This window comes from Mesoplodon densirostris, chromosome 2 (genome assembly GCF_025265405.1).
Source record: "Mesoplodon densirostris isolate mMesDen1 chromosome 2, mMesDen1 primary haplotype, whole genome shotgun sequence".
Lineage (NCBI taxonomy): Eukaryota > Metazoa > Chordata > Mammalia > Artiodactyla > Ziphiidae > Mesoplodon > Mesoplodon densirostris.
The window spans coordinates 139,127,389-139,142,619 of NC_082662.1; positions in this window are offsets into that span (position 1 = coordinate 139,127,389).

Consider the following 15,231-nt stretch of genomic DNA (forward strand, 5'->3'; position numbering starts at 1 on the left):
ATGCTACAAATCAGGGTCCTCCTGAGAGTTGGTTGTTAAGCATTTACCAGCACACCTCAGATCTCATCTTTCCCTCTTCACTGGTTTTCCACGTTGCTTCCCTAGGGCTGGCTTCCCTGCCTGTTTTTCTCCTCAGCAACACTGAGCACATTGGAGCAGGGATGCTGAGGGCCCTGACGGGGGTCTGGTTCTGGTCCTGCAACCCAGGCTCCAGTCCCACTGGGCTGCTTCCTGTTTCCAGTAGATGCTATCCACATCATCCACGTGTTTTTTTTTTTTTTAACTCTGTGTGTGTGTGTGATTTTTTTAAGGTGTATAAGGTTTTGTTTTGGTTTTTTTTTTTTTTTTTTTTTTTACAAATTTAATCAGTTATACATATACATATGTTCCCATATCCCCTCCCTTTTGCGTCTCCCTCCCACCCTCCCTATCCCACCCCTCCAGGCAGTCACAAAGAACCGAACTGATCTCCCTGTGCTATGCGGCTGCTTCCCACTAGCTATCTACCTTACGTTTGGTAGTGTATATATGTCCATGCCGCTCTTTCACTTTGTCACAGCTTACCCTTCCCCCTCCCCATATCCTCAAGTCCATGCTCTAGTAGGTCTGTGTCTTTATTCCTGTCTTACTTCTAGGTTCTTGATGACATTTTTTTTCTTAAATTCCATATATATGTGTCAGCATACAGTATTTGTCTTTCTCTTTCTGACTTACTTCACTCTGTATGACAGACTCTAGGTCCATCCACCTCATTACAAATAGCTCAATTTCATTTCTTTTTATGGCTGAGTAATATTCCATTGTATATATGTGCCACATCTTCTTTATCCATTCATCCGATGATGGACACTTAGGTTGTTTCCATCTCCGGGCTATTGTAAATAGGGCTGCTATGAACATTTTGGTACATGTCTCTTTTTGAATTATGGTTTTCTCAGGGTATATGCCCAGTAGTGGGATTGCTGGGTCATATGGTAGTTCTATTTGTAGTTTTTTAAGGAACCTCCATACCGTTCTCCATAGTGGCTGTACCAATTCACATTCCCACCAGCAGTGCAAGAGTGTTCCCTTTTTTCCACACCCTCTCCAGCATTTATTGTTTCTAGATTTTTTGATGATGGCCATTCTGACTGGTGTGAGATGATATCTCATTGTAGTTTTGATTTGCATTTCTCTAATGAGTAAAGATGTTGAGCATCCTTTCATGTGTTTGTTGGCTGTCTGTATATCTTCTGTGGAGAAATGTCTATTTAGGTCTTCTGCCCATTTTTGGATTGGGTTGTTTGTTTTTTTGTTATTGAGCTGCATGAGCTGCTTATAAATTTTGGAGATTAATCCTTTGTCAGTTGCTTTTGGTTTTTTATTGGGGTATAGTTGCTTTACAATGTTGTGTTAGTTTCTGCTATACAACGAAGTGGGTCAGCTATATGTAGACATATATCCCCTCCTTCTTGGACCTCCCATTGTCACCCATCTAGGTCACCACAGAGCACCGAGCTGAGCTCCCTGTGCTATACAGCAGGTTCCCACTAGCTATCTATTCTACACATAGTAGTGTATATATGTCAATCCCAATCTCCCAGTTTATCCCACCCCCTCCTTCCCCCACACCCCACCTCGGGTCCATACATCCGTTCTCTACATCTGCATCTCTATTCCTGCCCTGCAAATAGGTTCATCTCTGTGCGTTTGATTACACTCTTCCCTCCATGAATGACTCTCTTATGATGGTTATGCCAGGCTTTCCTATAATCCTCGTGGCACAGACATTTTACAGATATGGAAACTGAGGTTAAGTCGTACGAGGTAACTTAACTAGGAAGTGTTAGGATTGAGATTTGAGAAGAGATTTTTCCTGACTCCTTGGGCCAGGGCTTTTGCCCTTTTGCCCTTTTCATACCTGTAGTCATTTTCCTCTTCCCCACGGAAGCCAGCACAATGCCCTGCACAATGTCAGGGTTTAATGCCTGCATGATGAATTGACTAAAACTTCACTTCCTCTCAGTCACGTATTTTTTGTGACAAAAATGAGGTGGGGATTAGGGAGAAATTATAGCATGATATTACTTCTACAAAATCAACCTTGTCTTCAGCAAAGCCCTGAGGATATTTTCCCCCAGTAGGTACTTGGCTAGATGTTCCCTTCAGAGTGAAGCCTGGAGTCTGTGTGAAGGCAGCTGAAAGGGTTTCAACAGAAATGGACGTGTCTGTGGACTTTCAGCAGAAGAATATTATTTAACAAAATGTGCAGGTATAATATTGCATGTGTCAGACCTTCCAAGCTTTAGTAAAGTTTCTCTGCCTCTTGTTCGTGTTGTAGCCAGGACAACAATTGAACATTTCCCTTAAATCTGAGGATAGGGGATCCATGTGATAATGAAAAATGGACAAGTAAATGGGCTTTTGGCAATGAATAAGAGAAGCTTCCAAAGGTTTTTGTTGTAGATTTTATTTATTTATTTATTTATTTAAAGTGTTTCTTTCATCCCCACCTCAAGAAAAAAACATAATAAAAGTAGGGAATGGTAACGATTTAACAATGAAGAGTTTCCTATTTCTCCATACGCTTAGTGCCTAATTCTATTTGGGCTTGGAGATGAGTCCATTATTATTTCTCAACCAGTTTCAAAGGAAATAAGAGACACCTCCATACTCCTGTCTTTTCTGAACCGTAAGGGAGCCAATGCCACACAGTGGTCAAGAGGCACCAGTTGGGTTGTCCTCTGATGACAAGTCAAGAGCTAAGTGTATCCTCTTTCCCATGAAGGTTCTGCCAGGTCGATGGTCGGTGAAATTATAGGTTTACCTCTGGCCAATGTTTTGAAGAACTGCGGTGTTCCTATTCTTTTCCAGCTAAGCTCTGATGTGTGCAGACTCCCTGTAATTATGGTATAATTGGATTTAACTATAGAGGTAGAATTAGTTTTCAACCAAGTCTCCCTCAAATAATTTGTTGCTTATTAGAAAAAAAGGGTAATCATACTGGCTTTAGTGGCATGCATGGCTCCCCCCAATTCCCCAAGGGGGAAGAGAATTGCTGGTATGAGCCCCAGCAATTTAGTGGGTTTGGTTGAATCACAACACCCTTGTATCCTAGCTCTGGACATTCCAGAAGGTTCACTTTCTCTAAAAAGGAAATCAGAGATGAGGCCTTCCTAGGGTCCCAAAGGGAAATGTTTCAGTCTTTCTCACTCCTGTGGTGAGGAGATTATTCTCAACTTCCAGAGTTTATAAACTGGAGGGGCGAGGGGGTGTATGAGTTGAACCTGAGAATGGGTTAGGGCCACAGATGTAAATTAAGTGGTTTCAGATAAAATTCCGGATTTCAGCTTCCCCTTAAAAAAAAAAAAATCTGTCAATCCTGGGTCGGAAGTTCTTCATTACCACACTCTGCTGGACCTTGAATCTCATGTCCTTTCAAGAAGGCAATGAGTTTATCACTTGCCTTCCAGCCCTCATCATTCATTTACTTAAACTTCTTGACTGTTGGCATTTGAATAATTTGTATCCTTGGGTCCCTCTCTGTCTCTCTGTCAATTTGCACCCTCCCACCCCACTATTTCTCAGTAATATGAACTCATCTTTTGTTGAAGGCAGTGTGATGTAGTGCAAAGAAGAAGGTCTTCTGAGTCAGAGAAACTTATTTAAATCCCAGCTCCCTTGTTCACTAACTGTGTTACTTTGGACGAACAGCTTTACATTTCTGATCACTGTTTCCACATCTGAAACTTAGCTAATACCACATCACAGACTGGTGTGAGCCCCAGCACAATCCTTGGCACATGGTGAATGGTCAATAAATATTAGTTTCCGATGTTCTCATTCTGCCCTAAATGGAAGCAGTGAAGAATATTGGTATCAGCTAATGTCACAGACTCCATACACTGAAAGGCATCTGGGGAGATTGCCTTGTTTACTTCTCAGCCTCCAACTTAACTCTCACACACAGGTGAAACACAGAGAGAGGTAAACCCCTTGCTCAAGGTTACTCAGTGAATAACAAATAAACCCAGGTGTCCTGGGCTCTCCACCGAGGGCTCATTTCACTCAGGACAGCCTGCCAGACCCACACACAGATTCTTTCCAGCAGAATTGAAGACGGAGTGAGTGTGGGATTTCTGTTGCTTGGGGCCTGAGGAAACGGTTGCAGAAAAAGAGTGGTTTGAATGTCTGAAAAGAAGCATCAGGGAGTGATCTGAATTAATCATGTTATTGTTGCAAGGTATAACCAGGGTGTTCATAAGCTCTGCTTTGCCATTTCACTCTTTAATGATTCAGGTTGACTTACCTTCCTTTTGAGGTGACTGTGCAATAAAGGTGTGCCACCTAGGTCAGCACCTTAACTCAGCATTTCTGGCTGAGTCTTAAAGTGAAGTAAAATAATATCAAATAGCTGACCCAGGCTCTTCTCCCTCCCATCACTGGGATCCCTTATGGACCATGTGGCCATCAGATATGTGACATTCACTTGCAAATGGCTCCAGGGATATGGTTAAGTTGAGACCAGGTAGGGTCTTGGGCAATAATGCCACCTTCTCATAAGGTCATTCAAACTGCCTGAGGTCTGGAAGTTAGAAGACCAGGATTCCAGCTGCCCACCTGCTACTAAGGAACTGTGTAACCCTGGACAAGTCACTTCACATCTGTGGATCTTAGTTTTCTCATTTGTCAAGAGATGGGGCTGGAGAAGACAGACTCTAACGCTCCTTCCAGCTCCAACAGTCTTAGATGATTATTAATGTAGAGCTTAACTCTTCAGAAGGTTGCAGGTAGACTTTGGAAAGGACCCAAATCAAGTTGCTGAAAGACAGGAGGAAAGTTATGACCCTAGTATGGGTCAGAGAGAGGCAGGGGTAGCAGAATCAGATTCCATGATTTTTTATTTACAACCCTTGGGAATCCCAATGAGCTTGAAGAATGCCAGGCTGCTGAGTTGTTTCAGCTGAATACAGTGCAGAGGTCGGAAGATGGTGCCATATAGGTGGGCAATGAGGTGGTGAGGCAGAAAGTAGAAGGCTTTGCAATTCCATCCTTGGGTTTATAGACTGAGCAGTGCATCCTTGGGAAGTGGGTTTCACTCAGACTCCCTACCTCAGAAATGTAGTTGTGGGAAGATTGTATGTGAGTAGGGGATGAGGTTTTAATAAGGCTCACCCTTGCTCTTTAGTTGGGATCAGACCAGAGATAGGAGTGGGGAGAAAAGTGGTGACGGATTTCTCTTTCATAATTGACTGGGTGGTTTCCAACAAAGCATTTAGTGTCTCTGAATCTCTGGGCTTGACGTCCTTCTTGAGGCTAACCTGAATCTGTTCCTTGAGTGTATCCAAGTCTTTGAGTGGAGAGGCTTTAGCCAGAGCCAGAAACAATGCATGGGTATTGATTTTTTTGACATGTGACCTTGAACTTGGCTTAGGATCACCATGAAGTGTAGCTCAGCATTTCTTCTGTTGTCTGTATCCTGCAGAGCTCTTGGAGTTGTCCAATAGCTTGAGAAATTAGAAAAACCCTGTGGAAATGCAGAGGCAGATTTGAATCGGCCTGGACTGGATTGGATCAGTCGTGGTTCTGCTAGGACTCTGACTCCAAGCCAGCTATGCCCTCCCTTGCTTTCTTGAAGATGTCACTTCATGTTGTACCCTTACAGATGCTGTTTATAGCACCCACTGGTTCCTCTGACCACATGGATCACCATCCCTGACTTATTTCTCTCCTCCTGTCTTACTGTACCCATACTCTAGGCTGCTGTATGGCCTTCATCACATTATTTTCCCCCAGCTGCTTCAACCCATGGTGATCTGTTTTGTACCAACCTGCTGTGGCCATTACATTCTGAACACTTCAGTCTAGCTTTTAATTCCATGCTGTTTTGTATTGTTCTCCAATTGTTTCATGTGTGTTCTTTACCTCTTCACAACCTCTCCAGATTGTAAAATTCTTGGGGCCAGGGACCATGTCTTCTTGAATCACCCCCTGGCCTAAGTTTGCTGGCCTCAGAGTGTCTGATCTTTCATGGTCACAGGTTTTGTACTAGACTTTCCCCCTGCCTCCACACACTTCCCCCAGCTCCTGCTTTGCTCTTGCCCATGACAAACTTTCTTTTTCAGCTGGAGCCCTGCAGCTGCCCTAGCATGCCTGCTGCAAATCAGCTTGAAGTAAGCTGTCTTAAGTAAGTGCCCTGGTGAGTCAGTTGGGCCCCTCCTAGAAGACAAGGAATTCTGAGGTCTTGCAGGCACATGCCTGCCCATCCGTGGAATGATTCCACAGCCAAACCCCATCTTGCCTCTGGGAATGCTCCTTACTTTTACCTTGCTGCTTCCCTCCTCCGCTGGCTGCCCTGACATGTCAGGTGTAGATGGCAGGGCACCTCTGAAGAGCCAGCCCTTGGTGGGGAGAGACAGGACTCTTTCCTTTGAGAGCCAGAGCATTGTAAGGTTCTGCTGGGTTTACTTTGGTAAGCCCAGGAGAAAGAGGACAAACCACTGAGTCATGTTTTTTTAAGTCTTTGCCCAAAGAGAGCAAGAGTAGGGTGGAGAAAAAGAGACCAGCGCTCCGATTTGGCTTGGCCACCCATTTGCTGTGTCATCTCGTGTGACTCACTTACCCTCTCTTACTCTCAAACTCCCCTTCTGTGAAGTGAGGTAGTTGGAGTAAAGCAGTAGATTTCAAATTTATAAAACAAAGGAACCCTTCTATCAAATGAAATCTTATGAAGAATTTCAATTTCTATAGCAGAAAAGCAGAGCCATTCTGATTGAACCTGGGGTTCAGAGAGGCTCTTGGTTTCCTTCTGTTCTTTCAAATTATCTCCTGAAATATCCCCCTTGTTAGAACTTCCCGGGAACCCAGTTTGAAGAGCACTGAGAACGTTGCTCTCTATGGCCGTTCTAGGTCTGCCAGTGTTCATACCCTTGCCACTCAAAGTGTAGTCCTTGGGCCAGCAGTAGCACCTCTGAGCTTGTTATGAAGGCAGCGTTTCAGGTCCCCTACAAGACCTATTGAATCAGAATCCACAACCCCAGATTCACAAGACCCCCAGATTTGAGAAGCACTGGTCTGTACAGTTCTGTGACACAGAGGACTAAGGGACACGAGGACCAAGGGGGCATCATGTCTATCATCATCTTATGTGGGCCTGGTCAGCTGAGGTTGGAAGTGTGGACCACATCTCTTTCTTGTGACTCCTATGCTTCAGTGTCTTAGTTCTTCCCTGGATGGGGAACCAGCCATGGGAAACAACAAGGCTTGTCCTTGGGCTTAGCTAAGGAGGGCCTGGAAGGAGTACCAGTTGGCACTTCAGAATGTGTGTTAGGAATGCTGGAGATACAACATTTCAAAGGGGGATTTGTGTTTCCATTATGGAAGTGCTCACTGCAGATGCCTTATGAGAATGACTCTACTAGGTGTTTGTACTTTCTTTTCCTTCCCTTCCCTTCCCTTTCCTTTCTTTTCTTTAACATGTGTCCCTTGCACTGTCATGCAGGACTCCTGACCTCTCCAGCACCTGAGGTATGACAGCTGGGCTTAGACTTAGAAGACCTGTATTTTACTCCTAGCTCTGGCCTTTTCTAGTGTTGTTCCTTTAATTTCTCTACCTCTCTGGGCCTATATATAACACAACATGGTAACCTAGCAGAGCTGTGAAATGAAATATGGGAAAGTTCTTCTGGTCAATTGTAAAGTGCTAAAAGCACAGGAATATATATATATATATATATATATATATATATATATATATATATATATATATATATATATATATATATGTATATTTTGCGATATGCGGGCCTCTCACTGCTGTGGCCTCTCCCGTTGTGGAGCACAGGCTCCAGACGCGCAGGCTCAGCGGCCATGGCTCAAGGGCCCAGCCGCTCCGCGGCATGTGGGATCCTCCCAGACCGGGGCACGAACCCGCGTCCCCTGCATCGGCAGGCGGACTCCCAACCACTGCGCCACCAGGGAAGCCCACAGGAGTATTTTTATATTAATTCTAATCTGTAAAAACACCCAGAGTTTGGCTTCAGCTGACACAGAGGCCATAAACACCCCTGTGAGGCTTACAGCTGGTATCTCGTGTCAGAAGCTTTTCCTTGAAGTCCAGGTTTCTTCAAAGTTAGACAGTCCTGTTGGTGGGTCTTAAATACCCTTCATCAGAATTGATGAATCAATACTTGATTTTCTTTTAAGTAGTATTGTGGGGTATTGAAAAGAAAGGGAAAGCCAATTTGAAACTATTCTAAGATGAAAAATAAAAAATTTATTAAAAAGTCCAAAATAAAAGGAAAAAGAAAGAGAAGAAAAACAGGTTTTACTCTTAAAACCTGTCCTTAGAAAAGGCCAGGAGCCCCTTCCTGGTGTGATTTTTCGATTTGGTCAGAAAGTTGGGATGAGATGTGCCTTGAGTCAACCTTGAAAATGAACTTGCTATTTTTTTCTTTCATCAGTTAATGTTTTAATGGCCACTTCTGAAAAACAAAACAAAACAAAACAAACTCTTCCTGGTAACCTAAAAGCATGTTTGTTCTGTCAGGGGGGATGTTTCAGGAAATTTGTATATTTCTGGCACTTTTTATATTGACAGAAGTATTTAAGTGTCATTTAATAAGACCTTTAGGATTTTCTTCTGATTTCTCATTTCCTCTCTCCTTTTTGAAAATGTGAAATCTTCCTCAGCCAAGAAGAAACAAATTTTAGCCCTAAAGGAGTGGGCTTGGTTTGACATCTAAGCATCTGGAATGGAGGGAGGTTCATAACTTGGTGGGCAGCCTCAGCACTGCCCTGGCTCTGGTCGGGCACCATATGATACCCCACCCTCTCTCTTCTCTGTGCTCTGTGCAGCCCCTGCCATGTCATCCCACCTCACCTACTACCAGCCTTCTTTCCGAGGGCACCCACAGAGGTTCTATGCCTTTAAAAAATGCTCCCTTGGGGACCTCTGTGCTAGACTTGGGGAGAAACTCTTTGCTTATTGTGGTGCTGTCATGAGGACAGAGGCAAATCCAGAACAGGTTGGGAAGATCTCAAAGCTCTTGGGATAAAGCAAAGTCAACTTCCCTTAAAAAATAATTTTAAAAAGTATTGAATGGGCTGCTAAATACCCACCCTATGAATCCATTCTGGGGAAGTTGGGTTTGGTGGGGCTATTCAGCTGAGCCCAGGGGACTTTGCTTGTAAAGCCTTCTTTACCAGGATCTTATGTCATTTGAAAGGTCATTTGAAAGGTCATGCCATCATTGGCCAGGCCTGGCAGAGTAGAAAGAGAGGTTTTGTCCAGCTGCATCTGCCCAAAGATCAGTTGGTCTGTTACAGAAATATGCTGACTCTGTGGGCCAACCAAGGCTGCCTTTAGTGACTTCATGGGGTTTTCCTCACTAATTCAGCATCTTTCTTTGAAATCTAGGCTAATGATCGATTCCCAAAGCCCCATGGGATTTTCATTTGGATCTTCTTATCTCTTTGGGGGCTGGAAAGATCCACATACCTTCTCCATCCCTTCCTTTTTTCCCACTTTACAAATTGCCTTATGGCATGCCTCCCGCATTCATGTCTTTAGCCCAGATCTTTGTCCTAAGCATAAGACCTGTTTGTCCAACTTTCTCTTGAACAGCTGCAATTCAGACTCAATATGTCAGAATTGAATTCATCCTATTTTCCCCCAAACTTGTTCCCTCAAACACTCCTGTGTTCCTTTTCTCTGTAAATAACATCACCCTTCACCCAGTTGCTCATACCGGAAATTTAGGAGTCACCCCTGATTCTTTTCTTCCCCTTATTCTTCACATCCTATTTGTCATCAAAACCTGTCAATTTCATCACCTTAATAGGCTTTGAATCCAGCCAGTTTGGTCCATTCTCATTACTCCCACACTGGTGCAGACCACAGGTATTAATCACCTGGATTAGAATCAAAAGGAGAAGGCTTCCCCTCCCCGCCTCCCAGTTCCAAGCACGGAGACTGACACGATAGATGCTGAAGAAATGTTGGCTAAATCAAGAAACGGGGAAAGCAAGGAAAGACAAATGAATCTATTACCAACTCCTGCCTCCTGAAAAGACCAGGCTAGACACAGGAGGGAGATGAGGAACTCTTCAAATTTTAAGACCTCAGATGAGACGTTTCATAACATCCTTTCGCTGCAGGACTCATGGCCAGTAACTTCATTATCTAACCTGGATCCCAACTACTATAGTATAAACCTGTTTTCACTGGCTCTGTCCTTAAGGAAGAATAACTCATTCCATTTCTTCTGTATGTGGCAAAAGAAGCTACGGGGATTTATAGCCTTTGTCCAAAGCCTGGTTCCAATCCAGGATGGAGACCTGAATCCTTTTGCTGGGAGGAGAGCTGCCCCAGGGCTGGCTTTCTATGCCAGATAATTAGCAGAAAAACAAAAATGAAACTGAGGCTTGTGCTCGACTTCCGATGTCGTTTCGGTAGCTATGTACATCTCAGCTTCTCACATACTGTCCCTTCCCTTTTTTCTGTGCAGCTCCCCCAATCCTTTGCAGTCTTTTCTTTTCCCCCAAATCCAGGAAGAAAGGAGATCACAATACAGTAAGAGAAGACAAGTCTCAAAGCCCCACCCTAGCAAAGTGAATTCTCTTCTCTCTTTGTTTCCACACCAGAACGTGATATAACATGTTTTGCTGATGCTAGATCCTAGAACTGTGGGGAAGAGAAGGGAAGCCTGACAGAATGCATAGCTTGAAAAGCACTCCTTCCCTATTTTTTACCCCCTATCAAGGGAAAAAGAAGAGTTTCACAATCATCTCTCTCTGTCTGGACTAGCTCAGAAGACTTGGAAGGTGCCAGATAGTTTTGTAGGACGGTGGCCTTCTGCTTGCGGAAGGAAAACACTTCCTGCACATGTTGGCCGTAGAGACGCCTGCATTACACTAGAGTAGTTGTGCCAGTTCTGCTGAGGGGAAGCCAGCCAGCCATGGCTCTGGCTCTCCTTGGGTGGTGATGGTGACTGTGCCAGTGGTGGTGATGATGGGGGTGACGGAAGGGGCTGGTGTGTGTTGGGGGTGGGAGTGGGGACAGGAAGGTATTGCAAAGGGGAAGGATAAAAAAATAAGCCTTCTTGGAAGGCACACTGTTGATGGACTAAATTATTTGCTCTGACACAAGGTTTGAGCAGGAAGATAATTCTCCTGGATTGGGAGAAATTCTTTTCATCTGCAGGAGAATTTACACGTACAGTAGAGAGTGAGAAGCTTTTCAGGCTTTCACTCCTTTAAAACAAAGGAAAATGACTAGATCTAGCAGCTTTCTTTTCTTTATTGTGATACTGTGATAAGAATGTGTCATCATTTCTTATTCATCTAGGTTCTTCCTCCAATTGACTTAAATGATTCACTGGGTACTAGTTTTTCTGAATGTCTAGATTTGTAATTTATTACTCCTGCTAATTTTAAAATTTTGTATAAAAATGTTGCATGTCTGCTGAAATTGAACAGATTACCTCTATTTCATCTGGAAAATGACTTTCAGTAATGCAATATGTTATTTTAAAACTTCAGAGTCTCTGCAAAGAATTATAGACCCAGAAATTCAGAGCTGAAAGGACTTTAAAGACATCTTTCGGGACTTCCCTGGTGTCCAGTGTTTAAAACTTGGAGCTCCCAAAGCAGGGAGCCTGGGTTTGATCCACGGTCAGGGAATTAGATCTCGCATGTCACAACTAAAGATCCCACACACAGCAAAGAAGATCCCGCGTGCCGCAACTAAGACCAGGAGCAGCCAAATACATAAATAAATGAATAAATATAAAAAGAAAGTAGACATCTTTCAGTGGGTCTCAACCAGGGGCACTTGGAAATGTATTTGCTTGCTTTGGAATGTCACAATGACCATGACTGAGGGGCATAATTAAATTTAGTGTTCTGAAATTATGGATGCTAAGCATTTTACACTTTTACATGCTACATGGTGTGATATCATTCCAAGCAGCTGAGAATTTCCCTGTCCAAAATGGCAGTAGTACTTCTGTTTAGAACATTGAGTCCAGCTCATCATTTAAGTTATGAAGATACTAAGGCCTGATATTCCCTAGGTCAATAAAATGACAGTGAATGGGGCTGATTTACAGGTCTAGCTTTGACTCGATCCAGTTTCTTTTATTCCCGTATGTCAGCTTTACTAGTAGTTGCACAGCTAATGTGAAGAGACCTCCATTATGTAATGGGAGAACCTATCAAAACCTGGTATGTCTTGGTATTTGGATATCCATTTTTTTTTCCTTCTTATCCACTGGGGACCACAAATCTTATTTTCCTAACCAACAAAAGGGCTTAAAAGTGCAAGAAGAACAATGAAAATTACAATTGCCAAGAATGGATGAGCCAATGGCTTGAGAAAATTATAATGTTAATGGATGAATGAGAGATGATAGAAGCCCAGTGGTAGTTTAAGTTCAGTCTTCATCAAGAACAGGGTAGTCAAGGAAGAGATGTTAAAATATGAGTGTGGGAGATTTTAACATGAATAAGATCACAGTCTCCAAGTCCAGGTGGTTGCACCCTCATGTATTAAAGACATTTGCAGATGAAATCTCAAAACTCATTTTCAGTAACCATGAAGAATGGAAAAGTTCCCAGAATACTAGAAATAGAAAAATATTCTTCTAATTTTCAGAAAGAGAGAAAAAGTAGTTCTGGAAGCCAACTCCAAGGGAACTTGACATTACATCTGGTAAAACTCCTCAACAGTACATCAAAGTACATTAAGCATGATTTATGCATGCTTAGAAAAAAATGAGGTGATTTCTGGCAGCCAATATGGATACTGCTACCATAAACTGACCCACAATGGACCAACTACATTGACAAATCTGTGAAGGTCCATAAACCTGGGATATTTCAATTTCTACAACATGTTTGACAAAGTCTTCCATGATATCCTGGTGGATAAGACTACAATAGGTATATTAAGAAGTATTGCAGTTGTTAAGTGAATTTCTAATTGGTTGAATTTATGTATTTAAAGAGTGTTAACAAATGATAATTTGGAAGGAGAGGTCAGTGAAATTTACCTTTGCCTTAACCATGTTGTGTTCAATCTATCCATCAATACTTTGAAGGAACACAGTAACAAATATGATTTCCAAGTTCTTTGTATGACATAGAGTCATATGGGAAAATGTTACAGTGATCTCAATAGCCTGGGAATCTGAACCAAATTCAAGAAGATGAGATTTACCAAATATAAAATGTTAATCTGCTGTATTGAGATTCAATAAATCAACTGCACAGCCATAGAATTAGGGGACCCGTTTTTGTAGATGTTAACATTGAAAGGGAGAGGGCTTTCTAGGTGAAGGGCTTTTTATTGTACAAGAAGCAGGAGATGAAATAATAGTGGGTTGTGATTTCCATAAAAGTTATTGTTATCTGGGAAGTATCCAGAGAAGCACGTTACGTTGATGAGAGGCTTGGAGAATGCATCATATGAAGGATTACTGAAGTAACAAAAGACCTTGTAATAGTTGGGCTAAAGAAGAGGTGACTAGAACATCAAGGTTGTCTTCCAATATTTAAGGTTTCCTTATGGGGAAAAGGGAGAGGGTTTACCTTATAAGAACTTGAGGTAGTAGAATGAAGACCAACAGGCAGAAGTTATAAGGAAAAAATTTTAGTTGAGTATAAGGAAAAACTACTAGTAGTTGAGAAGAAATGGGCTTCCACCCATGTTCACAGCAGCATTATTCACAATAGCCAAAAGGTAGAAGCAACCCAAGTGTCCATCAATGGATGAATGGATAAACAAATGGGGTATATACATACAACAGAATATTATTCAGTCTTTAAAAAGAAGGAAATTCTGACACACACTACAACATGGATGACCCTTGAAGACATTACGCAAAGTGAAATAAGCCAGACACAAAATAGTAAATATTGTATGATTCTGCTTATATGAGGTACCTAGAGTAGTCAGATTCATAGAGATAGAAAGTAGAATGATGGTTGTCAGGGGCTGAGAGAAGAGGGGATGGGGAGTCGTTTAATGGGTATAATAGAACTTCAGTTTGGGAAGATGAAAAACTTCTGGAGATGAATTGTGGTGATGATTGCAGAACAATGTGAATGTACTTAGTGCCAGAGGACTGTATGCTTAAAAATGATTAAGGGGCTTCCCTGGTGGCGCAGTGGTTGAGAGTCCGCCTGCTGATGCAGGGGACACGGGTTCATGCCCCAGTCTGGGAAGATCCCACATGCTGTGGAGCGGCTGGGCCCGTGAGTCATGGCCGCCGATCCTGCACGTCCGGAGCCTGTGCTCCACAACGGGAGAGGCCACAACAGTGAGAGGCCCGCATACCGCAAAAAAAAAAAAAAAAAAAAAAAAAAAGATTAAGATGGTGAATTTGTATGTTATGTACATCTTACCACAGTTAAAAAAACAAATCAAGAGCTCCATTGCCTACAGAATCAACCCTAAAAGTTAAAGAACAAATGGGCTGCTATGAGAGGTACTGAGCTTCCTATAACTGTAGGTATCCAAGCAGGGGCTCGACAATCTCATGTGGCATGCTCTAGAGGGAATTTCATGATTAGAAGGGATTAATGTCAATGATTTCAGAACTTCTATAACTCTGCATGAAAGCAGAGACAACTCCATGACACAGAGTCAGATTGCATACTTTCTTAATATTGTATTATACACACATGAGTATCATATATAATATGTCATACAAACATAAGACCATGTTTTATAACAAATGTTCATTCCAAAATATACTGTTGAATGAATATTTTTTAAATGGATACCCATTTAGCCCCCATGCAGTTTGAATATTGGAACATTGCCAGTATCTTATGTGCCATGTGCCCTTTCCCAATCAGATCACCTCTCTCCAGATTTTTGTGATGACATGTTCCTGACCTTTTTAAAATAGCCTTACTACCTATTATGCATTCCTAAACAACATAGTTTAATTTTGTCTGTTTTGAATGGTATATGTATCATATAATAGGTTTTCATTTGTTACTTTCTTCTTTAGCTCATTGTACTTACAAGATTCACAGTGTTGATACATGCATGCAGCTGTAATTAATTCATTTTCAAGAGATCATACTGTTCCCTTGTGTGTATATGCTACCATTTATTTATTGTTATTGTTGTTGATGGACATTTGGGCTGTTTCCAGCTTTTAGTTTTCATAGACATTGCTGCTATAAGTATTACCTGGGAATAAAAATTCTGAGTTGTAGGGTACACACATCCCCAAATGT